General features: G+C 49.3%; 1 protein-coding gene across 7 annotated transcripts in view; it reads left to right on the forward strand.

Annotated features, from left to right (window-relative positions):
* HIVEP3 (HIVEP zinc finger 3) overlaps window positions 1–23610 on the forward strand; it is a 300052-nt gene that overhangs the window by 207058 nt on the left and 69384 nt on the right. For 6 of the 7 annotated variants that reach the window (XM_064635223.1, XM_064635225.1, XM_064635227.1 and 3 more), the window contains one exon: window positions 18450–18514. The exons of the other annotated variant lie outside the window; for it this stretch is intronic. The gene's annotated coding sequence lies outside the window, so the exon portion shown is untranslated. The remainder of the gene's footprint in view (window positions 1–18449; window positions 18515–23610) is intronic. 7 annotated transcript variants of the gene reach the window in all.

Here is a 23610-nt window from a genome sequence, read left to right on the forward strand (position 1 = left end):
TGCCTTTGGCAGGCAGCCAGATGTGGTACTGGAATGTCAACTAGTTCACAAAGAATATAAATATATATATATTTTTTTTTTCCTTTGACCTTCAGCACTCTCCATGTAGGCTCTCCATGACCAGAGAAAATGATGATGGTTTCTGGTTTCTGCCCATTGCTGCTCCTCAAAAACCATTGCCCAGTGTCACAGTTGGCCTGTGCAGACCACAAACCCAGTTGCAGCTAGAAAGTTTATGTAAGATGTATAGGAGGCTGACTGGAGAATTCTGCTTCCAAGAATTCTCCATGTTTTGGTTTGTGTAAGGTCTAAAATGTAAAATATGTTGCTCTTACCCCAAATAGATCTCAAGAAGTAATTGCAGGGAATTACAACATCTCTGGGTGGTTTTAGGAAGGGCCCACAAAATTCTGTTCTTGGCTTGTGATAGTTGGGGTATTTCTCCTCGAAGAGCAAAAACAACAACATAAAATACCTGGTATTTAGTTTTCTAAGTGCAGGGTTTGGGCAGTGGAGCTGAACAAAAAAAGCCTAGAAAAAAAGGAACAGAATCTGAGCAGAGAAATCCATCACCGGAACATCTGAACTGAGAATTGCTGCTTCTGCCACCGTTTGGAGTCTTTAAATCAAGATTGTTTTCTATTTTTGTAAGAGAAATCGAAGCTTAAGGACGAGTAATGAGGTTGATGCAGGAATGCCTGGGGGGTTCTGCAGCCCCTGTTTGGCAGGTCAGGCTTTGTCAGTGCTGGTTCTGGTTTCAACGTTGGAGGATCTCTGAAGACCACGGGAGGTGGTGGCCTCACCTTTTGAACAAACAATCTTTTCATCTTCCTGGAAATGCTTATTCCAGAGAAAATCAAGGGCCTTGACTAGATCATAATGATTGTCCTGAAATTCTCTCTCTGCAGTGCCCCACAAATATGAGCATTGATGTTGTTTGCTGCTCAGTCTGGGACTAAGAACAGGGATTCCCAAGACTAAACCTGGGCTAACCTCACACCAGTTCATTGCTGTTGGGATTTGGCATCAGAGAACAGCCCCTGGAGCCCTGCAGGTCTCAGCATTAGGTCTATGAGCTGTACAGGGGTCTGCTGGGCAAAAAAACAAGCTTTTGGGCAATATATTGTCCATAGATGTGTAATTCAACATTTTTGAATTTCCCCCTTTTTTTGGATGATTTTTTTTTTTTTATTTCTGAGCCTCTTCCCTTAAAGCCCAGGTTTGGTTGTAAGAATGCTGCTTCCTTTTACTGAGGGAAGGAACGGGATCTCCTTTTAGGAGGAGTAAATACCAAAAAGGGCCAAAAAATCCCAAACTTTACAAATAAAGGTAATATAGAAGCATAGAAATTTTTAGGCTGGAAGGGACTTTAAAGATCAGCTCATTCCACCCCTTGCCATGGGCAGGGACACCTTCCACTAGCCCAGCTTGCTCATGTTGGATGTTTCTCTCATTTTGGGTGTGAGCTCAGAGTGCTTCTTATCTGTGCAAGCATCCTCTCTGTTCACCACAGCAGGGTCATATTTGCAGCTCTCCTTCCCCACAGCCCCGTTGTTCAGGAATGAACACAAAAGGCTCAAAGAGGAAATTTCTGCAAAGCAGAAAACCAGGTTTGTGATTTCCTGTTCCTCAGATGAGGTTCCTGCCCAGATGGGCAATTTGCTTGGGCTCCTTCAGCCCTGGGCCTCCTGCTTTCTACAACTGCCTGGGCAGGGGCAGAGGAGGGGCAGGGACTGAGCTCTGCTCTGGGGGAGCAGGGACAGCACCCAGGGAACGGCTGGAGCTGTGTCAGGGCAGGCTCAGGTTGCATCTCAGGCAAAGGTTCTTCCCCCAGAGGCTGGTTGGGCACTGCCCAGGCTCCCCAGGGCAGTGGGCACAGCCCCAAGGCTGCCAGAGCTGCAGGAGGGTTTGCCTGATCCTCTGGGGCACAGGGGGTGACTCTTGTCACTCCTGACCCCTGTGCAGGGCTGAGGGTTGATGATTCTTGTGGGTCCCTTGCAGTGACTCTGTGATTCTGTGGTTTTGGGGTGAGTGGGTCTGGAAGGCTTTGGGGCTTTGTGCAGCCCGAGGGATGATTCAGCATCTTGCACCCCAGCTCAGGGCAGGCTGGTGCTGTGCCTGCACCATTCTTGCAGCACCACCTTCTGTCCACAGCCCGGCTGGCGGGGGCAGCCCCGGGGGATGCGGTGGGAGCTCCGTGAGCTGCTGGTGCCTGCGAGGGGAGCAGGGGAACTCCGGGGTGGCTCGTGGCCAGACACCGAGGTGATGGAGGAGTTCTGGGGAAATCTAACAACCTCCGAGCTGCGTTTTTCTGCAGGGCTTCCGAGCCCTCGGGGTGCTGGTGGTAAGTCGGTGTGGGACCACATCCTGCTCTGCTCCGGGCACACCCCACACACCCAGACCTCGGGCTGCACGGAGCAAACCTGCACAGAGGAGGGCTGATCTTGCAGAGCAGCAGAGACAGGAGGAGATCCAGGAGCTCCCTGCCCTCTCCCACCATGCCACAGGGGCCTTTTCTCCTCCTGAAGCCCATTTTCCCACCCTGAGAGCTCCTCGTTGCTTTTAAGGACTTGCTCTTGCAAAAGTCCCAGTGTTGTTGAGCTGCCACGGGGCTGGTGAGGCTGAAAGCTGCTCTGGGTGTTTTTACTGTGTCAATTGGTCTATTTAAAGACATGAACTCTTCCTCCACCCCTGCCCGTGCTGCTCTGCTTGAACAAGAGCTCTCCCAGTCACCCCCTTAACCAGCAGTGACGGAGCCGCCTGTTCAGGGCCCGCAGGAACCTCCAGCAGCACCTTTCTGGAGCCTGTCCCCCCCATTTCATCCCTGGAGTGACAGAACTGTCCTGGTGCTGCTCAGCAGACAGAAGACACCCTCTGTCTGTGGTGCCTGAAGGCAGTGTCTGCACAGGCAGCTCCCCAACCAGAGCTCCCCCAGCACCCCAAGGTGTGCTCTGTGCCTGTCAGGGCCTGTAGCTGTTCTTTATTTTTGCCTGCTAATGCTCAGGCACAAGCCAGGAATGCTGGCCCCTGGAGAGATTATTTTTTGCTGGTTTGTTTTTGGGTTTTTTTTAACCTTTCCCAAAGAGGCTGGAGGCAATTCCAGACTTGCCTCTCTCCAAACATTGTTTTGCACATTGAGGGGAAGGTAAAGCCACAGGTCTCGTTCCAAGCCTTGCTGCTGTGCAGGGTGCATTTAACAGGCAGCTGTGTGTCCCTGGACCCCAAACCAGCTCGCTGTGAATTATTGAGGCATCTCTGGGTTAAGGTGGAGGTACTTTGGGCTGGTTTTCAGTACCCTATAAAGAAGGAGTCACTGGTTGAACATTCAGGGCTGTGCTTGGTAGATGCTGTTGGAAAAAACAAATCGTTGCAGTTCTGGGATACAGCAGAACAGCCCATTGTGAACTCAAATGTGAGGATTCCTGGAACTAACCAAGGCATCTGGACAAAAATTGGAGTGTCAGGACTGTCAAAAACTTCTCGTGTTATTTCTCTGGCACAGTCAGGGGGAGGGATGGACACTGGCTGAGGATCCATCCGTCCGTCCATCCAAAACCTTGTGGGTTTAAGTGCTTTTATTTAGTTTGTTTATTTTTTTTGAAGTAGCCACTTAATCTAAAGTTCAGTTGTGATCTTCAACTGAAGAATTTCTTGCTTGCATTAAAATAATGATTTTTTTTTTGGTGAACTCTTTAGTTGTTCAATTGGTGATTTCATCTTAGGGAGGTTTTTTTAAACATTCTTCCTTTTGAGGCTCTGCAAAGCAGGAGGCTTTTTGGATCAGTACATGAGGCACATGAGTAATTTCTGGCTCCGGGTTCTTTGCAGGTTTAAGATCTGTTATTTTAATTTCTTAGAAAAAGGTAACCTGCATTCAAAGAAATAGGTTGGATGTGTTAGTGAAAATCTTTGTCCATTTTTTCTTGACAACAACATTGAAATTCTTTAAAAAAATATCACCAAATGAATGTCCTGAAGCCTATTTTTTTATTGAGCCCTGTGCTAAGCAGGAGGAATATGATCTCAGATTTCCTGGCTGTCTGTGCATATGGATATATCCACTGTCTTTTTTAGGGATGTGGGGCCAGGCTTGAAAAAGTATTTATTTGCCTTGAAATCTTTAATGTTTGACCTCCATATCCTTTCCTTAAAGCCATTCCAACTCAAAGCCCTGATGAGCTCAGTTGTGAAGTGCCAAAAGGTATTTTAGAAGTGTCTCTGGTCACCAGCCTGAACTCATTTTTAATTAAACAGAAGTTCACACTTTATTTCATTAGAGGCATGAAAATAAATGGACACATAATTGGCTGATTCTTCAGCCACAAGCTCTTAGAAACAAATTCCATAAGTCTGGTAGGATGAGGAAGTGGAGCTTTGTGTCCCTGAAGTGCCACTGGAGTGCTCTCGTTCTCCTGCTCTACATTCAGATGTCATTTTGCTCCCGGCTTTGATATGTTTGGATAATTTATCTGGTCTCTGGATGTGACAGCAGCATATCCACTTTCTGCTGAGACATTGCCACAAGGTTGGACTGTCCATGAGAGCAGTTTCCCTTTGATTTGGGGTGAGTTGTGTAACTTCCCAGCTGCTTTGGACCAAGCTGGTGACTCTTGATGTCTCCTCTCCACTTCCCAGCAACATGTGCAGGGTCCTGCACCAGGCAGGTCTCAGGGGTCAATAAAGATCATCAAAACTGAGTTGCTTCTCATGAATACTGTGGCTGCCCCATCCCTGGAAGTGTCCAAGGCCAGGCTGAACAGGGCTTGGAGCCACCTGGGCTAGTGGGAGGTGTCCCTGCCCATGGCAGAGGGTGGCACTGGATGATGGGCTTTAAGGTCCCTGACAACCCAAAGCATTCCATGATTCCATGACTCTGTGACTGCATAACTGCCTTACAAAATTAAACAACTGGATGTAGCAAAAGAAATGTTCCTGATCAGCCCTTCCTTTGGTGTCTTTGGGTGGCCCCAAATGAAGGTCACCAAAGTCATTCCCAGGCTGTGAAGTTCGGATGGTTTTGCAGGGTTTGCTGGGAATGGGGTGAAGTTGGAGGTCTCTTCTGGGCTGGATCCTTTTGCCTATCCTTCAACTCCACACACGACCTGCAGTTGTTGGATGTTTTGGCTTTGTCCTCCTGGTTGCATCCTGAAGCGTGTTCCTGTTTGGAACCCTCAAACCTTTGCAGACATCAAGGGAAGGAAAATATGGAAGAGGCATCATCTGAGACAACCTGGAGACTCAGAGCAAGGAAGGGGTCACACCAAGGCTGCTTGGGTTTGAAATTCAGAGAATCACAGAATATTCTGAGCTGGAAGGACACACAAGGATCATCAAGTCCAACTCTTAAATGAGTGGCCCCTGTGGGGGATCAACCCCCCGACCTTGGCGTTATCAGCACCAAGGTTTTAACCAGCTAAACTACTGTCAAATTAGCTGTTAAACCCAGGAATGTCTGCTCTATCTCAGGCACAGCCAGGAGTCTGCAGGGGCTCATTTTGAGAAATAATTGTTTTTCCTGCCTTGGTATTACATGCTCAGGAGATTTGTCCCACCAGAGTGCAGAGCAGCTTCCCCACCCAAAGCCACCACAGCAGAGCCACCCCCATCCAGAGCCACCTCAGCTGTCCAGCAGAGCCACCCCCATCCAAAGCCACCTCAGCTGTCCAGCAAAGCCACCCCCATCAAAATCCACCTCAGCTGTCCAGCAGAGCCACCCCCATCAAAATCCACCTCAGCTGTCCAGCAGAGCCACCTCCATCCAAAGCCACCTCAGCTGTCCAGCAGAGCCACCCCCATCCAAAGCCACCTCAGCTGTCCAGCAGAGCCACCTCCATCCAAAACCACCTCAGCTGTCCAGCAGAGCCACCCCAGCCCACTGGAAGCAGCAGATGCTGGAGCCAATATTTGGTTGAGCTGCTTCCCTATGGAGGAGTCAGGGATGGGGAATTTTTGATTGATGTGTTGATGCAATGGGATTAAAAGAGTGGAGACTCTCTGGTGCTGAGGAGATCCTGTCTGGTGTGGTGAGGATGTGGAAAATCCTGCTCTGGGTTTTCTCTCCTCGCCCCAGTCAGTGCTGGTGCCGTGGATTCCTGAGGAACAGGTTTATGAGGGATAAAAACAGAATAGATGGACACACAGCCAGTGGGGTCCCTACATAAATATTTGCATTCATCCACAAGAAGTATCTGTTAAGAAGAGGCCAATCACCTGGAAATTACCCAAAACACATTCTGGTTCTCGTTAAATCCTGCCTCGTTCCACTGGCACAAGGTGGATTTTTGTATGTGCATACAAGGGAGTTTTGTGGAGCCTGTGATGACAAGGAAGCAAACACTGCCCAGACTTGATTCTTTTCTTCCTACAAAGCCAACAACATTCCCTCCAAACTCAGTCATGTTTTTTCTTCCTCTCCTGTAAAACAAATGTATATCTTGATTTCACATTATTGGTGCTTTGTGTGACTTGGCTTGGCAGCACTAAAACGTGAGGTTTCCCTCTGAGCTGGGGTGAGGAACACCAGGGACTTCCAATGTCTTCACACCCTTTGTAGGTGTCTGCAAAGAGCTGGAATTTTTATATATAATAATAATAATAATTTATATATATATAATTTTTATATATAACATAATTTTTATATATTTCTATATAAAAATATCTCCATATGATCCTTTATAGTGAGGATTGGGGCATGTTGTGGGAAGGAAGAATTGCCTGAGCTGCACCATGTCCTGCAGCTGGTTCTGTGGTCTTTGGTGGATCTGCATCCTGGACGTGTCTTCACACCCCTCATAGGGGTCTGCAAAGAATTGGAATTTGGGATCAGGAATGTGCATGGTTGTGTGTGCACAGACCACTGCAAGATGGATATAAATACATACATATATATATATAATATATATATTATCCTTTATAGTGGGGTTGAGGTATGTTGTGAGAAGGAAAAATTGCCTGAGCTGCACCATCCCTTGCAGCTGGTTCTTCATCTTGGACATCTCTTCACACCTTTCATAGGTCTGCAAAGAATTGGAATTTGGAACAGAAATGTACCTGGATGTGTGTGTGAGCACAGATACTACAAGATATATATATATATATAAATATATATTATAATTTATAATGAAGATTGGGGCATGTTGTGGGAAGGAAGAATTGCCTGAGCTGCACCATCTCCTGCAGCTGGTTCTGTGTTCCTTGGTGGATCTGCATCCTGGACATATCTTGGATACATCTTGGCCATGGTTCTGTGTTTGTTGGTGGATCTGCATCCTGGACATGTCTTGGATACACCTTGGCCATGGTTCTGTGTTTGTTGGTGGATCTGCATCCTGGACATGTCTTGGATACACCTTGGCCATGGTTCTGTGTTTGTTGGTGGATCTGCATCCTGGACATGTCTTGGATACACCTTGGCCATGGTTCTGTGTTTGTTGGTGGATCTTCATCCTGGACATGTCTGGGACATCTTGGCCGTGGTTCTGTGTTCCTTGGTGGATCTGCCAGCGCTGCCAATGCCCAGCAATGTTCCAGCAATGCCTGAGAAAATATTTCTCTTGAGCAAAGTTGTGGTAGTTAAAGCAACTCTTCCCCCAGTTCCCCTGAACTGTAAGGCAAACACAGGCCAGGCTTTCTCCAGGCAGGTTGTCAGGCTGAGGGTGGCACTGGGGACAGGCAGGGACTTGCTCTCTGGGTCTGATACGTGTTTCTATTTTATTCACCATTTCTGTTGGGTGACAGAATATAATGAATTTCAGGATATGCTCCCAGTGAGTCCAGACTGTCTCTAAACAGGAGATTTCCAGCCCGGAGATGGGATCAGAAACTTTGGCTTTGCCTGTGGGAATACAAGGACCATTTTCTTCTCTTTCTGGCTTTTCATTTCATTGAGGAGAGGAAAAAACCTCATTGCCTTTGGGCCTAAATCACTGGGGGAAACTTCCTTGTAGAATTATTTCCACTGAGATTACAGGTTTGTTTTTTTTTTTTCACTGTCACTTAAATCTTTCAGCATCTCCACTTTGTGTTCTGTTAAATAAGATACAGACTGGCAGACTGGCCTAATACAACACTGTGTGTTGATGCTGTGTCCAGGAAGTAGGAAATCTGATTTCTTTTTCTTTTTTTTTTTTTTTTTTTAAATTTTTTTTTTATTTTACTTTTTATTATTTTTTATTTTTTACTTTTTATTTTTTACATTTATCTTTATTTATTTTGATATTATTCTTATTTATTTTTCTTTATTTTTTCTTTCATTCTCAGTATTCCCCCCACCTGCATCCTGCTTTTGCATCATCCTAATTCAGGGAATTAATAATGTATTTGTATTTCTACAGTATCTTACTAGATATTAGAGCTTTTGGGAACTTGGTTAACTCAAGACAACACTTCCAGAGCTGGAATACTGTGCATGGAGAGAGGGCAGCTGGGTGAGAACATTCAGCAGCCTTGGATGGTGCTTCAGGGCAGCCAGGGAAGGCAAAGCTCCTGTCCAGCAGTGTGGGAACTGCAGGCTGTGCTTGCCCAGAAGACCTTCTGGCATCTTCGATGGTCAGGCCTCAGATTCCAACCCCAAACTTCCCCCAGCCTGGGGGCACTGCTGTGGCTGCTCCTGGTGGGGAGGCAGCTGGAATTCCCTCCAGACTTCCCAGCAAAGAATCCACATCTCCCAGGCCCTGGTGTGGTCAGTGGGGTCTGGGGAGGCCACGGCCTGGGGGGGGGCAGCCCCTCCTCAGGAGCAGGGATCACCCCCTGCAGTGGTCTGAGGAAGAGAGGGGAAAAATAAAAGCTTGTTTTTTGCTGCATGGAGAAAAAAAGGTGTTTTCCTGTGGCTCAGCCTCTGGGTGAACTGCAGTTCCACCCGGAGTATAAACTGCAGTTCCACCTGGACTATAAACTGCAGTTCCACCTGGAGTATAAACTGCAGTTCCACCCGGAGTATAAACTGCAGTTCCACCCGGAGTATAAACTGCAGTTCCACCTGGAGTATAAACTGCAGTTCCACCCGGAGTATAAACTGCAGTTCCACCTGGAGTATAAACTGCAGTTCCACCTGGAGTATAAACTGCAGTTCCACCTGGAGTATAAACTGCAGTTCCTCCTGGAGTATAAACTGCAGTTCCACCTGGAGTATAAACTGCAGTTCCACCCGGAGTATAAACTGCAGTTCCTCCTGGAGTATAAACTGCAGTTCCTCCTGGAGTATAAACTGCAGTTCCACCCAGAGTAACTCCCCTGAGGAACAGGGAAGGAGCCTCCGGGTGCCGTGGGATGGGTCTGCTCTGATGGAGCTGCTCCCAGAGTGAGGAATGTCACAGCAAGACCCTGGAGTGCAAAACTTGGGGCACAGGATCATGGAATTACAGAATCACAGAATGATTTGGGTTGGAAGAGACCTTGGATCCCATTCCACCCCCTGCCATGGGCAGGGTCACCTTCCACCAGCCCAGGTTGCTCCAAACTGGCCTTGGACACTTCCAGGGATCCAGGGGCAGCCACAGCTTCTCTGGGCAACCTGTGCCAGGGCCTCCCCACCCTCCCAGGGAACAATTCCTTCCCAATATCCAACTTAAATCCCTCCTTTTAGTTTAAAACCATTCCCCCTTGTCCTGTCACTCTCTGGCTCTGTAAAAAGTCTCCTTCTTTTTTAGGAGCCCTCTTTAGGCCCTGGAAGGTGCTCTGAGGTCTCCCTGGAGCCACCTCTTCTCCAGATCCTGGCTCCAGGTTATAACTCAGTCCTTTGTCAGCCTTGACCCCTCTTTTCTTTGCTTGAGAGAGGAGAAAAAGATGAGCAAGCTGAGAGGGCAAAGCTTTCCATGTTTTCTGTGGAAACTTCCTGCTGAGTGTGTGCAGTTGTGCTGGCTCTGGGGGGATGAAGTGAGGAGCAGCCCATGGGTCACCTCCACAGGGAGCTCTGGAGGTTGTGGCCCCTCTTCTCTTGGCTTGTGTCAGTGTTGGACATGTCAGAGGTGATACTCTGCATTTTCCTGGCTGCCTTTCCAACACCTCTCACCTCCACCAGTGCCTGGCATTTAAACTCTGGGAGGATGCAGCCCTTGGCACATCCCAAGGGTTTGCTAAAACCCTGTAAATTCACTTTGTTTTCTCAGAGAGGGAAATGACAAAACCCACAGATATTTCAAGATTTATTTCTTTTTAAAGTATAAACCAGAAAACATTACAAGGAAAAAAAACCACCTCAGTGACTGTGTCTGGGCTTGCCAAAGCAAAGCATCAACCCCAGAGCTGGGCTGCCAGGGATATATCCCAGAAATGAACCTGCCACCCAGGGAGGAACTTCTGGCCAAGATCCCTCTGTGCCATCCAGGGGGGGAGATGCTGCATCTGCCAGTGTTGGAGCCTTGGCTGCTCCTGCTTCCAGCCCTGCTGGTTCCTGCTCTGAGTCCTCTGGAGCAGCTCTCAGAGCATCTGCCAACAGCAGTGGGCTGCAGAACCCAGTGTGTGTGCTGAGGATGAGGCTGGGGGAGGAGGGGAATCCCAAGGTTTGTCCCCAGGGCTCAGACAGGGCTCCTGTTTGCCAGCTCTGGGTGGGCACAGGGCACTGGGGGCAGCCCGTGGATTGGGGATTAGGGAATGTCCCATTTTCAGACCTAATGTGTGTCTGCAGGGCAGAAAACTGAAACTCCTGCATGATCTTCTGCAAATAAATTCATCAGGAAAAAAAGGAAGTGACTGGAGAAAAAGGCATCACTTTGGTCAGTATGGGCTGACAGGGAAAGGATGGAAACCAAAACCAGGGAAACCTTGGCAGTTGTTTCTGTTTTCAACAAGAAATGAGTTGATTGAGCATTGGGTGTTGTTGCACAATTTGATGTGTGTGCAGATACACACAAATGCATTCAAGAGCAGGTGCTGCTCAGCCTGGACAAGAGAAGGTTCTGGGGAGACCTTGGAGCCCCTTCCAGTGCTGTTGCCCTTCCTCCAAAGCTTGTTTTTAGCCAGTGTTTCGTATTTAGAGCACCTTCAGGTTTAAGTAAATCATTCAGTTGCTCCACACTTACCTTCCACAAACCTCCAAACACAACTAACACCTCCCAACACCTCTCCTGGGACAGCTGGGGGGGGTCACCTGGAGAAGAGAAGGCTCCAGGGAGAGCTGAGAGCCCCTGGCAGGGCCTAAAGGAGCTCCAGCAGAGCTGGGGAGGGACTGGGGACAAGGGATGGAGGGACAGGACACAGGGAATGGCTTCCCACTGCCAGAGGGCAGGGAGAGATGAGATATTGGGAAGGAATTGTTGGCTGTGAGGGTGGGGAGGCCCTGGCCCAGGTTTCCCAGAGAAGCTGTGGCTGCCCCTGGATCCCTGGAAGTGTCCCAGGCCAGGTTGGAGGGGGCTTGGAGCAACCTGGGCTAGTGGAAGGTGTCCCTGCCCATGGCAGGGGGTGGAACTGGATGAGCTTTAAGGTCCCTTCCAACCCAAACCATTCCATGGTTCTGTACTTCATCATCCCATTGTTCTGTGCCAGTAGGAAGAGGGGGAAGCCTAAGAGAGGGAAGTCCAAGCCTTACTGAGGGCTTGGACTATAATTCAGCCTGGGCTAAATGCAAACACAGCTCAGAGCCCTCCCTGGCCTCTGCTCCCCATGGGGAGGTTGTTTGTACAGAGACACGTTCTGGAGCATTTCTGCTCCTCACTTCTGGATTCAAAGCAAACTGGAAGCTTTTTGTGATATCAGCCCTAAAGATCCCTTTGCCATTTTAGGGAGATTATACAATAATCTTGACTTCTGTTTTAATTTTATTCTGTTTAAGTTGTTTTTTCTTAATTGCTTCTCCTTTATCGTTAACGAGACAAAAAGCCGTTTGTGTAACAGCTCACAGGGTGAAATCATCAAGGAGCAGAGATGGAATTTGCATGTTAAGAGTTCCTTTTTATTGTTTTCCTTGTCTTTACGTTCCTCATTTGGTTTTGTTCAGCCCTACAAACCTGCTGCAGCATCATCCACCCATCTGTGTCCTACCAGCACATCCTCAGGGCAAACTGCTCTGGGCCGTGGCAGCAGGAGGGTTCTCCATGGGCAGGGACACAGTGGTCAAGTGCCTGAACCCCTCAGCAGGCCTTTGGTCACTTCTCAACAGCCACAAGTAGCCCCCTCTTCTCATATTTACAAACCAGACCAAAATTCCTCATTTTGCCCCTTGAGGAATGGCTTTGACTCCTGCAGTGACCAACTGCCAGGAAACCAGAGGGAAACCAGAGGGTGAGTCAGTCACAGCCAGCAAGCCCATGACAATTGTTGGCTTTTTGGGTTTTTTTCCCCAATTATTTTCTTTAGAGAAGCCTGAGTGGAATGCTGCTCTCAGGAAGCCCATGGAATGCAAAATAAACTGGAAAGGAAATGATATTAATTCAATATTGAGCCCTTTGCAAGAAGCTCCCCCCTGGTGTTGCCCCACTGTGGAGAGCTGGGAGGGCTGAATAAGTTCCTACAAGCTCCAGTCTGAAAAGGGCACAGTTGAAACCTTATTGCAGAGCTTCCTTTGTGTCCTGAATCACTGGAAGAGGCTCCCCAGGGAAGCAGTGCAGTCACCATCCCTGGGAGTGTTCAGGAGCAGTGTGAGTGTGGCACTGCATGGTGGTGCAGTGACATGGTGGGATTGGCTTGAAGGTTGGACTTGGTGATCATGGGGGCTTTTCCAACCTTAATATTTCTGTGTTTCTATGAAAACTGCACAAGAATTGCATAGTCTGGAACGGGGTCTAAGTTGAGAGTGGTAAAATCTGCATCTGTAATGACTGGAGAACACTCTGCAGGGTGTTATTGCACAGTCCTGACTTCTACTGCTGCCTCTTGTCTGTCAGTCAGGGCTGGTTTGTGTGGTAATTAACTGGCCATCTAATTTGCTGAGTAACCCCTCCCTCCATGAGCTGTTCTCCTGGATTCCATGAGAGAGGAGGTTCCACAATGGTCCCTTATGGACAGCACAGTCCAGGTGTGTGAGCAGGAACCAGGACCTGGCACTTGCTGTGTGTCATTGTGGCCTCACCTGCGACATTGGGGCAGTTTGAGGCACCACAATATAAGAAAAGATCTGAAGCCATTAGAGAGTGTCCAAAGGAGATGGGGAAGGGCCTGGATTTGAAGCCCTGTGAGGACACTGAGGGCACTTGGTGTGTTCAGGTGGAGCAGAGGAGACTGAGGGGAGACCTCAGTGCAGTTCCAATTCCTGGGCAGGGGCAGAGGAGGGGCAGGGACTGAGCTCTGCTCTGGGGGAGCAGGGACAGCCCCCAGGGAACGGCTGGAGCTGTGTCAGGGCAGGCTCAGGTTGGATCTCAGGGAAAGGTTCTTCCCCCAGAGGCTGGTTGGGCACTGCCCAGGCTCCCCAGGGCAGTGGGCACAGCCCCAAGGCTGCCAGAGCTGCAGGAGGGTTTGGCTGATCCTCTGGGGCACAGGGGGTGACTCCTGGGGCTGGGCCTGTGCAGGGCTCAGGGTTGGACTGGGTGGTCCTTGGGGGTCCCTTCCAGCTCAACATATCCTGGGATTCTATGAAATATGAAAAGTGCTGGGACAAACCTTTTTCCACCTCAGTGGTTGATTTAGGCCTGTTTTTCTCTAAAATCACTGCTGTGTTACCGTGCTGTGAATTTTGCTCCTCAGGTGCAGCTGAGGCCCTGCCTGCAGTGGCTTCATGGGGTGTATTTGCATAGGGCTTGTTGAGCTGTGTGTGGTGAGCCAGACTCCCACACATGCAAAATGTCCCCTCTGTGACCTGGGCTGTCTCTGCAAACCAACCTGGCTGGGACCATCCCCTCCCCAGAGCTGCTTACAGACCTCCTCAGCCTGCAGCCCCAGGATGAGACAGCCTTGCTGGCAGAAAGTTGCCCTGTTATCTGGTTTTAACATTTTGGCAGCCTGACCCCTGTTGTGGTTCATCTGTCTTTGTTCAGCTTCCCCAGTGCCTTTCCCTGTGCTCCAGGGCACCCCCTGAGCTCACAGCCAGCAGGAGCAGTGGGTTCCTCAGGGCAGTGACTTATTCAGACACATCCTCACCCTCCAACTTCGCAGCACCTGGGGCAACTCTGACACCAGTAAATGAAAGGAGCCAGGGTCAAATTCCTGACCCTGGGGGCCAGTGACATGGAAGGAGCTCACTCCATCTCAGTGTTGGCCCTTGGGAGTGCTCTCTGCCCTTCATCTTGAAGCAAGATTTGTTTCTCACATAGAAAAATAATCTTTATAAAAATATATTCCTGAATCTGCCTGTGTGCATTTTACCTCCACTGTGTGTCCATGGACTGGTTGGCTTTTGCACGAGGCAGATGGAGAAGGGAATGGCCAGAGGGCAGCCAAAATAAACCACAGGGAGAGTGTCCAGACATGGTGTGTGCATCCGTGGGCTGTGTGTGCATCCACGTGTGCATCCATAGACTGTGTGTGCATCCATAGACTGTGTGTGCATCCATGGGCTGTGTGTGCATCCACGTGTGCATCCATGGGCTGTGTGTGCATCCATAGACTGTGTGTGCATCCATGGAGTGATGTGTGCATCCATGGGCTGTGTGTGCATCCATGGGCTGTGTGTGCATCCATGGGCTGTGTGTGCATCCATGGAGTGGTGTGTGCATCCATGGGCTGTGTGTGCATCCATGGGCTGTGTGTGCATCCATGGGCTGTGTGTGCATCCATAGACTGTGTGTGCATCCATGGGCTGTGTGTGCATCCATGGGCTGTGTGTGCATCCATGGAGTGGTGTGTGCATCCATGGGCTGTGTGTGCATCCATGGAGTGGTGTGTGCATCCATGGGCTGTGTGTGCATCCATGGAGTGGTGTGTGCATCCATGGGCTGTGTGTGCATCCATGGAGTGGTGTGTGCATCCATGGGCTGTGTGTGCATCCATGGGCTGTGTGTGCATCCATGGGCTGTGTGTGCATCCATGGAGTGATGTGTCCATCCATAGAGTGGTGTGTGCATCCATGGGCTGTGTGTGCATCCATGGGCTGTGTGTGCATCCATGGGCTGTGTGTGCATCCATGGAGTGATGTGTCCCTCCATAGAGTGGTGTGTGCATCCATGGGCTGTGTGTCCATCCATAGAGTGGTGTGTGCATCCATGGGCTGTGTGTGCATCCATGGGCTGTGTGTGCATCCATGGGCTGTGTGTGCATCCATGGAGTGATGTGTCCATCCATGGAGTGGTGTGTGCATCCATGGGCTGTGTGTGCAAGGCTTTCCCTGAGGAAAAGCTCAGCACTAAGTCAGGGGAGGGTCAAGGGGAGCCTTTTCAGCTTTCCAAAGCCTGAGAGCAGGCCTGTGGTACTGCCTGAACCTCCTTCCCCACTGCCCCACCCTGCAAGCAGGAGCTTGAGCAGGAATCAGGAACTCCAGCCGAACTGGAGTTGTCCCTTTCCTTCTTTTTTTCACTCCTGTGGTTTGAAACTCTGTGGAAACATTTAGGAAGGTTTCTCAACACGTGGGTTTAACCAAAGTCTCTGCAGGGGAACACAGGGCAAGGCAATTCCTGCCTGGGCTGCCTGCAAGGCACGGTACCTGGGGTGAGGTCACCAGCTCCCCAGGAGCTGCCTTCCCCTCTGGCTTTGGCAGGTCTGGAGGGTTCAATCCAGATGAATTTTGAGAGAATCATTGTGCAGGTGTGGTTTTAAAATATTAAAGAATTGCTTTCTTGCACTGCTGAGTGTGTGAGAAGGGTCAGCAGCAGGGAGGAGATGTGGTGGTGATGCTCAGAATCCCTCCTCACAGTCACAGGGGGTTGAATAGTTCTTGAGGGTCATCTTAGACATTGCTAAAGAAAGTGGTTTTCTGGAGTTTTGTTTACAAGAAAACAGGATTAGTTTTATTATAAATATGTATTTATTATGTATTTAAATTATTAGATTTATTATATATATTAATTTTATTATAATACTTATCTAATTATACATAACAGATTTGTTATATATCAATAAAATATATAAATATAATATATTTATTACTCATTAAATAAATATATAACTATGCTTATATTATATATTAATATATAATATGTATTGTATGTAATTAATTATATATAATTATATATGTAATAAATATTTTTATATTTATTATATTACATATGATAAATTATTGTATATTTATTGTATATTATATATTTTATATATATTATATAAATATATTCTATATTTATTCTATGACAACCCCTGTGGAACATGTGAGTGTGTTGGCATGCCCTGCCTGCCTACAGGAGCCTGGATTCAAATCCCAGTTGGGCTGGATGGTGGAAATGGAGCAGCCATGAGCTGGTGCAGGAGCACAGGGGAGGCTGGGTGAGAGCTGGGCCTGCCTGGATGGGGAGGAACTGAGTTTTGACCTCCAAGGCAGGCTGAAGCTGCCGTGTGTCCTGTGCTTTGGGAGTGGGAGCAGGATGGAGGGAGCTCTGGTGGTGCCTTTCTGCTGCTGCTGCTCCTCAGCCTGCACAGGGCTTTGCTTTGCTTCCCCTTCCAGTTTTGATGAGGATATTGCTGGGAATATTTAGCTCTAAAATATGCAGATTTTGCAATAATTTCCTCGTTCTGACTCAAGGGCTTTTCTGGAAAACCTCTTTGAAGTTGTGAAATCCATTCATTAACCCTTTGCTCGAGCCTTGCTGGCCGAGGGCAGGGCTGGGTTTGTTCATCTGATTTCCTCGGGGGCCCTTTGCTGGAAGGGTGAGAAGAAAGTTGCTGAAACCACGTGGGCTCCAAGTAAAAGTGAATAAGCACAGCATTCAATCCTTCAATCCCAGACTTTTTAATGAGCAGGGAAAGTCTCCTGGATGTCTTCCCATCTGTTCCTAGTTAGATGGATCCCTGTTTATCTCCGTGGGTCTCTCCCTTCCCGTGGTGTCCGTGGGCCCCACAGACATTCATGGATGACTCACATCACATCTGGGGAAGGAGGAAGTGTCCCCTTTTAGCAACAGGGACTCACACAGACCGTAAATGAGGTGACTTGCCCAGTTTCACACAGGAAATGTGTAACCAAAGTGGGAATTGAACCCAGGTCACTTGAATTTAGCACTGGATTGTCTCCCCCCCCCATCAAGGCCACGGCAGCTCAGCAGATGTTGCACGTGTTGGAGTCAAACATGAATCACAGAGTGGTTTCAGTTGGGAGGAGCCTTAAAGCTCATCTCATTCCACCCCCTGCCATGGGCAGGGACACCTCCCACCAGCCCAGGTTGCTCCAGGCCCCGTCCAACCTGGCCTTGGACACTTCCAGGGATCCAGGGGCAGCCACAGCTTCTCTGGGCAACCTGGGCCAGGGCCTGCCCACCCTCAAAGCCAACAATTCCTTCCCAATATCCCATCTATCCCTGCCCTCTGGCACTGGGAAGCCATTCTCTGTGTCCTGTCCCTCCATCCCTTGTCCCCAGTCCCTCCCCAGCTCTCCTGGAGCCCCTTTAGGCCCTGCCAGGGGCTCTCAGCTCTCCCTGGAGCCTTCTCTTCTCCAGGGGAACCCCCCCAGCTCTCCCAGCCCATCCTCACAGGAGAGATGTCAGGAGGTGTTTGTTGGTTGTGTTAGGAGGTGTTGGTTGTGTTAGGAGGTGTTTGTTGGTTGTCTTAGGAGGTGTGAGTTAGTTGTTCATCTTTTTAAGAGGTTTGTGGAAGGTAAATGTGGAGCAACTGAGTGATTCACTTAAAACTGAAGCTGCTCTAAATGCAAAACTTGAGAGTAAGTAGGAGCTTTGGAGGAAAGGCTGTGGCACCTGGGTGCTGGTCTGGGTGCCCAGTCCCTGAGCAGACCTGAAAGCTGTGCCAGGGTGTGGAGCTTTTACTTTGTCCACACTGCAGCTGCCTGTGCTGACACCAGCCAGGCTCTGGTGTCCTGGCAGCCTGGGCCAGGAGGAGGGACACTGCTCCAGGAAAAAAAGAGGGTCCAGGAGGGGAATACCTGGTTCAGGAGTTACCTGGTCCAGGGGAGAGAAAAACCTGCTCCAGGAGGAGGGATATCTGCTCCAGGAGAAAAACATGGTCCAGGAGGAGAGACACCTGGTCCAGGAGAAAAACCTGGTCCAGGAGGAGAGATGCCTGGTCCAGGGAAAGGAATACCTGCTCCAGGAAGAATAAAACCTGATCCAAGAGGAGGGATACCTGCTCCAAGAGGGGGAATACTTGGTCCAGGAGGAGAAAAACATGGTCCAGGAGGAGAGACACCTGGTCCAGGAGAAAAACCTGGTCCAGGAGGAGAGATGCCTGGTCCAGGGGAAGGAATAGCTGCTCCAGGAGGGGGACCATCCTCCAGAGATGTGTTTTCTGAGCGTGCACGTCACCCTCAGGGTAAACACGCTGAGGGAGGTCCCCAAGGGCTCTCCAGCTGTTGGGGCTGAGTTTGTGTTGCTGTTTTGGTTACCAGGCAATCCTCCCCATCAGGGCACCTGCTCTAAGTCCTGTGTGCTCACTGCTGAGATGGTCTTTTAACATACACACCAGATTCCAACGTGCTCTTTCTTTTCCAGACTGAACCAAACCGTGGGCAAATAAAAGAGAGAGACTCTCAAAATTCCAGACTCCCAACTCCACTGTGAGTAATCTCTGTTTTTTCCCTCCTGCCTTACCCTGGCTGTGTTCATTGCCCTTTCCAGTGGATTCCACCTGGGAACAGGACTTGCTTTTCTGTTTGTCCACTTTACTTTGCTGTTTCTTCAATATATTTGAGAAACTTTTGCCTTGTGGGTGCTGCAGAAGCATTTTCATGCTACTGAGTCGAGTTACAAGAGGTAATTAGAGGAGATCTGCTGCTGCTGCCTGCTCTTTGCATTGTAAATCCCTCTCAGTCATCAGTCACTTTATTTATGGGCACTGCCCTTTTGTTCAAAGCTAATTTGGGATCTGGTTGCAAAGACCATGACCCCCAGGTAGCAGCAAACCCTACACCCTGTGCTTGGCCCAGCACCTCATCTGCTTTTAGACATGGACTTGCAGGTTTTTTGTAAGGAAACCATGAGCTCCTGACAGAAGGGATCTGTTTTCCCACAGCTGTGTCTCTCCAGATTGATTTAAATTAAAAAGGGGTAAATGCTGAATGTGGTTTTTCCATGGGCAGGATATTTTAGTGGCTGCCAGTAAAGGAGGAGCTGTACCTGTCCCTCAGCAAGAATCTGTGCTGTGCTGAGTTCACTGCACAAGTGAGATTTTAAAGTATATTTAACATATATTTAATTATATACATATTATATTTAACATGTGTCAAATATGTTGGCCATTGGTTCAATTTGTCTAAAATTTGACTTAAAAGTTATCATGGGCAATAAACAAGGTGGATTTTCTCAGGCACCACACAAGCCTTAAAACCAGGTTAAAATTTGGTGTGTGGAGGAAAATGCTGTTCTGGTTGGAATGGTACAGAAAAGGCAGAGCTGTAATAGCTTCCCACTAATCCCACTGGATCCTGATCTGGCTGGGACAGGACCAGGCAGCAGAGAAAATCCCTCCCTTTGCTTGAGTATCACATACAAGAGGATTTTGCCACCAGCAAGGTTTAAGGATCCCCAGTAATGAGATGTTTCAGTGTCCTGGAAACAAAAGGCAAGTGAGAGAAAGCCAAGCACTGCAGTTTTCCACCTGTCACTTGACAGGAATGAATTCTGGAGGCCAACACAGGGTAGAGAAAGCCCTGATGTCTTTTCAGAGCTGTTCCCACCTGGAGCTCAGGAGTCAGGCACAGCCTCTTCCCATTTATCAGGGTCTCAAATCCCAAATCTGATGGGAAAGAGCTCGTTTGGGGGCATGGCTGCATAAATGTGGTGATAGTCCCAGGCAGAGGGACCAGCCTAAGGTTTGGCAATGGTTAGGAGAACTCCTTTAGGAGGACTTGGGTGAGGATCAGGGCTGGGAAGGACTGTGTGCCTGGGCCTGCTTGCAGGAATCCATTGCAGCCATAATAAGGTAATTCAGAACACCAACAGCTGTGACTTCCTAAAGGAGCATTTTTCTGAGCGTTTTATCTCAGGCTTTGGGGTAAAATTCTAGTCCCATTACAATCAGAAGGCATCCTGTCCCTGATTCCTTCCAGCAGGGTGGCAGCCTTTGTTTCCTCCCTGGGGAAGGAACAGTTCCTGGTCCTGCTCCACTGCATTTCAAGTGAAACCCTAAGAAATGGTGTTTGAATGGAAATAAGAGCTGGAATCCCCAGTTTCAGTGCCTGTGCTTTGGATTCAGCCACAGACATGCAACGGGAGCAGCTGGAAACCATGTGCCATGTAATCCATGGGACTTGTTCCTTAAAGCTCTGCTGTTGCTGTGCCAGTGCCGTGCACGGGGCTGGAGCTGTGCCCTTGTACTGAGAGAGCAGAGCAGAACACGTGGGAAGGGAGAGCAAAAAGAGTGGAGAACTGTAGAATCACAGAGTCTCCAGAGTTGGAAGGACACAAATATCATCCATCCAACCCCTGGCCCTGCACAGACACCCCAACAATCCCACCCTGTCCCTCAGAGCGTTGTCCAAACCCTCCTGGAGCTCTGGCAGCCTTGGGGCCGTGACCACTGGGATAAGGTGCTTCAGTATCCTTTGTAAAATCCTGTGGGATCTCAGCTCCCTCAGCCTGTCCATGGGATCACAGTTGTACCAAAGACACAGCACTGGCAGTGACCTCCCCTGCCCCTGGGCTGAAGGGATGGAGCTGGAATCAAGTCATAACATGAGTTTGGACCATGGCCATGGCAGGACCACTAACTACAATCATAAAATCAGAGAATATCTAGAGTTGGAAGGACCCACAAGGATCATCCATCCAACCCCTGGCCCTGCACAGACACCCCAACAATCCCACCCTGTCCCTCAGAGCGTTGTCCAAACCCTCCTGCAGCTCTGGCAGCCTTGGGGCTGTGCCCACTGCCCTGGGGAGCCTGGGCAGTGCCCAACCAGCCTCTGGGGGAAGAACCTTTGCCTGAGATCCAACCTGAGCCTGCCCTGACACAGCTCCAGCCGTTCCCTGGGTGCTGTCCCTGCTCCCCCAGAGCAGAGATCGGAGCTGCCCCTGGGGAGGAGCTGCAGCCCCCGCTGAGCTCTGCCCTCAGTCCCCTCTTCCCCAAGTGCCCCAGTAAAACAGAGCACGTGGCAGAGAAGAAACTGCAGGTCATGAGGAGGAGGTGAAAGTAAAACCAAAAGATGAGCCTTTTCTGAGAAAAGAGGGGAGAATCAGGAAGATGTAATAAATATTGGCAGGCTGAAGTCTGAAGAGAGATTTTGAGGTGAGGAGAACAGAAACTGGAAGAAAAATGAGGAAGAAAAAGAGGAGTAGATTTTTCCAGCCGTTAGTCCCGTTGGCTTTCCAGGAGGAGCCAGCAGGAAGCTGCCTGTGAGCTCTGGGGAGGGATGACCACGCCAGCCCTGTGCTCTCTGCCAGCTGGAGGGATGTCCCAGGCACAGGGAGAGCAGCAGGAACCAGATCCTCCCTCTCTGATGGAGTGCAGTGAGACACTGCTCAGCTACTCTGGGTCGTATCTGAGCTGGGCAGGACATCTTCAACCAGCTTTTTGGGAGCTTGTTCCCTTCCTCTGCCACACCTCAGAGTGGAGAAACCCTCCTGGGCTTCATCTTTTCTGCCACTTAATGTTGCTCTGTTCAATTTTCCTTGGAGGGGTGTCAACCCGGATTAACTGCATCCACCAGGAGAGTTATCCTTTGCCATTGCCATTCCAGGAGTCTCATTTCCAGTAATGGAAAAAAATCTGTCCAAAGTGGCCTGAAGTGCCCTGGAATGGCCCTGCTGGCTGCTGGAGGCAGCAGGTGGGATTGTTTGTTGACCAGTTCTTGGATTATTAACTTTCCTGCAGAGCTCCTCCCCAGCCAGCTGGGGCCCATGTGTTCCTCAGGTGGGCTGAGCATTTGGGTGATGTTGAATCATCTCAAGGAGCTTCCTTGCAGCCCTGATTGTTACACACTTAGGAGTTGATATGGAGCCCATAGGGGAAAACACAGCATTAAGATGTTTTTCAGGCACTCTGGAGCTGGGAGTTCTGGCATGTGAGTGTTTGAGCTCGTGGGAGGCAGCTTTCACTCTGTGCTTGCTGAGAAAGCCTCTGCTAAATCCACTTTACAAAGTGTGTGTTGTGAGTGGGGCAAAGAACAGCAGCTTGGGCAAAAATCAACATCATAAATCTGCTCCACAGCGTCTTTGATCTTGAGTTAGTGCTGTGCTGGACGTGCAGTGCTCTGAGTCCAGCCCAGACCATGGCTGGTGTTGGTCAGCACTGAGGAGCCAAAACTAAACAGGGGGGTCAAAATGTAATGAATTCCTCCTCAGAGCAACGAGCCCATAAACATGAGGCACCTTCTCAGCAAGTCAGGGCAAGAACAGGTGCTCTGCAGGTCCTGGGCAGATGTGAAGCTCGTGCTGGAGGGGAGCAGAGCCTGTGTTTGGGGAAAAGGAGGTGACGTTTAAGGGTAGGACTGATTTTCTGTACAGTTCCCTAAATCTGAGTGTCACAACTGGCCAGGAGGAGAAGCCACTAATCCAGTCAGTCAGAGATGGGATCTCAGGGCAAAAAAATCTCTCAGAACTGAGACCTTGATGTGGGAGGCATTGCCCCTGTTTTGTCCCTCGTTGGCACCTGCCTTTGTCAGGGATAGTACAGGGGGTTGTGTCCAAGGACTTGTACCCTGACTTTTGGCCATCTAAGGTGAGTTGTCCAAAGAACAGACAGTTTTTGGACAGTTTTTTGAAGTCTTGTTGGTCGGGATGTGTCCCAGGGTGTTGCTACATCTTTAGACTCTGCTGAATTGAACTAAATCACCGTGTACCCCATGTCCCTTTTCTCATGGACTGCAGGGAGTATAAATTAAATTATGTCACCTTACAGCCCCTGTCTCATTGTCATGGAGTGTGGGCAGTGCAGGGCTGTAGGAATGGATAAGGAGTGGGGGATCCTGGGAGGACTCTGTGTTGAACCCAACAGCCTCCCCTGCTGGCTCTTCACTGGTGCTCCTCAGGATGAAGCTGGGCCACTGCAGAACTCCAGTCTCAGTGCTGGGCTGGCCCTGCAGCCCCATCCAGGCTCCCTCCCCCTGCACAGGGCAGGGTGGGAGCTCAGGGCTGGGAGCAATGTCCCATCATTAAACTGTCCTAGCAGGGACTGCACCCTGAGGCAGCCAAGAGCTTCCCAGAGAAGGACCAGAGACCTTTTCTCATTGGAAACCACACATATCAATTTTCTGCACTTAAAAAGCACCATCCTTATTTTCCTTAGGAGTATCCCACCCATTTCTAGTCCATCCCTTGGAGCTGCTGTTTTATTCCAGTGCAATCAGAGTGTTTCCTCCCTGAGTGTCTCCTCATCAGCTGTATTTGCTGACAAGGGTGATGGGTGTTATTGGTTCCATCCACACTCATGGTCCCCTTCAGAAACAGCCAATTTTGATACTCCCCTCTATGAAATATGCCACAGAAATTGGATTTTGCACCATTGTTTGGTGACAAAAGGCAGGAAATTAAAGAGGCAACATTTCAGTAAAAGCCTATGTGTGCTTCCTCTTTACCTGCTTTTGCTGGAAATGACATTGGAGATTATTGTGAGCTCAGGAGAGGATTTTATGCAGCAAAGATTTGCTTGTTTGTCAGTGAATGGATGTGCTGCACAAGGCTTTGGAGTCGGGCAGCGTTCCTGTGTAGCCAGTTT

The sequence above is a fragment of the Pseudopipra pipra genome, chromosome 24 (genome assembly GCF_036250125.1).
Source record: "Pseudopipra pipra isolate bDixPip1 chromosome 24, bDixPip1.hap1, whole genome shotgun sequence".
Classification (NCBI taxonomy): domain Eukaryota; kingdom Metazoa; phylum Chordata; class Aves; order Passeriformes; family Pipridae; genus Pseudopipra; species Pseudopipra pipra.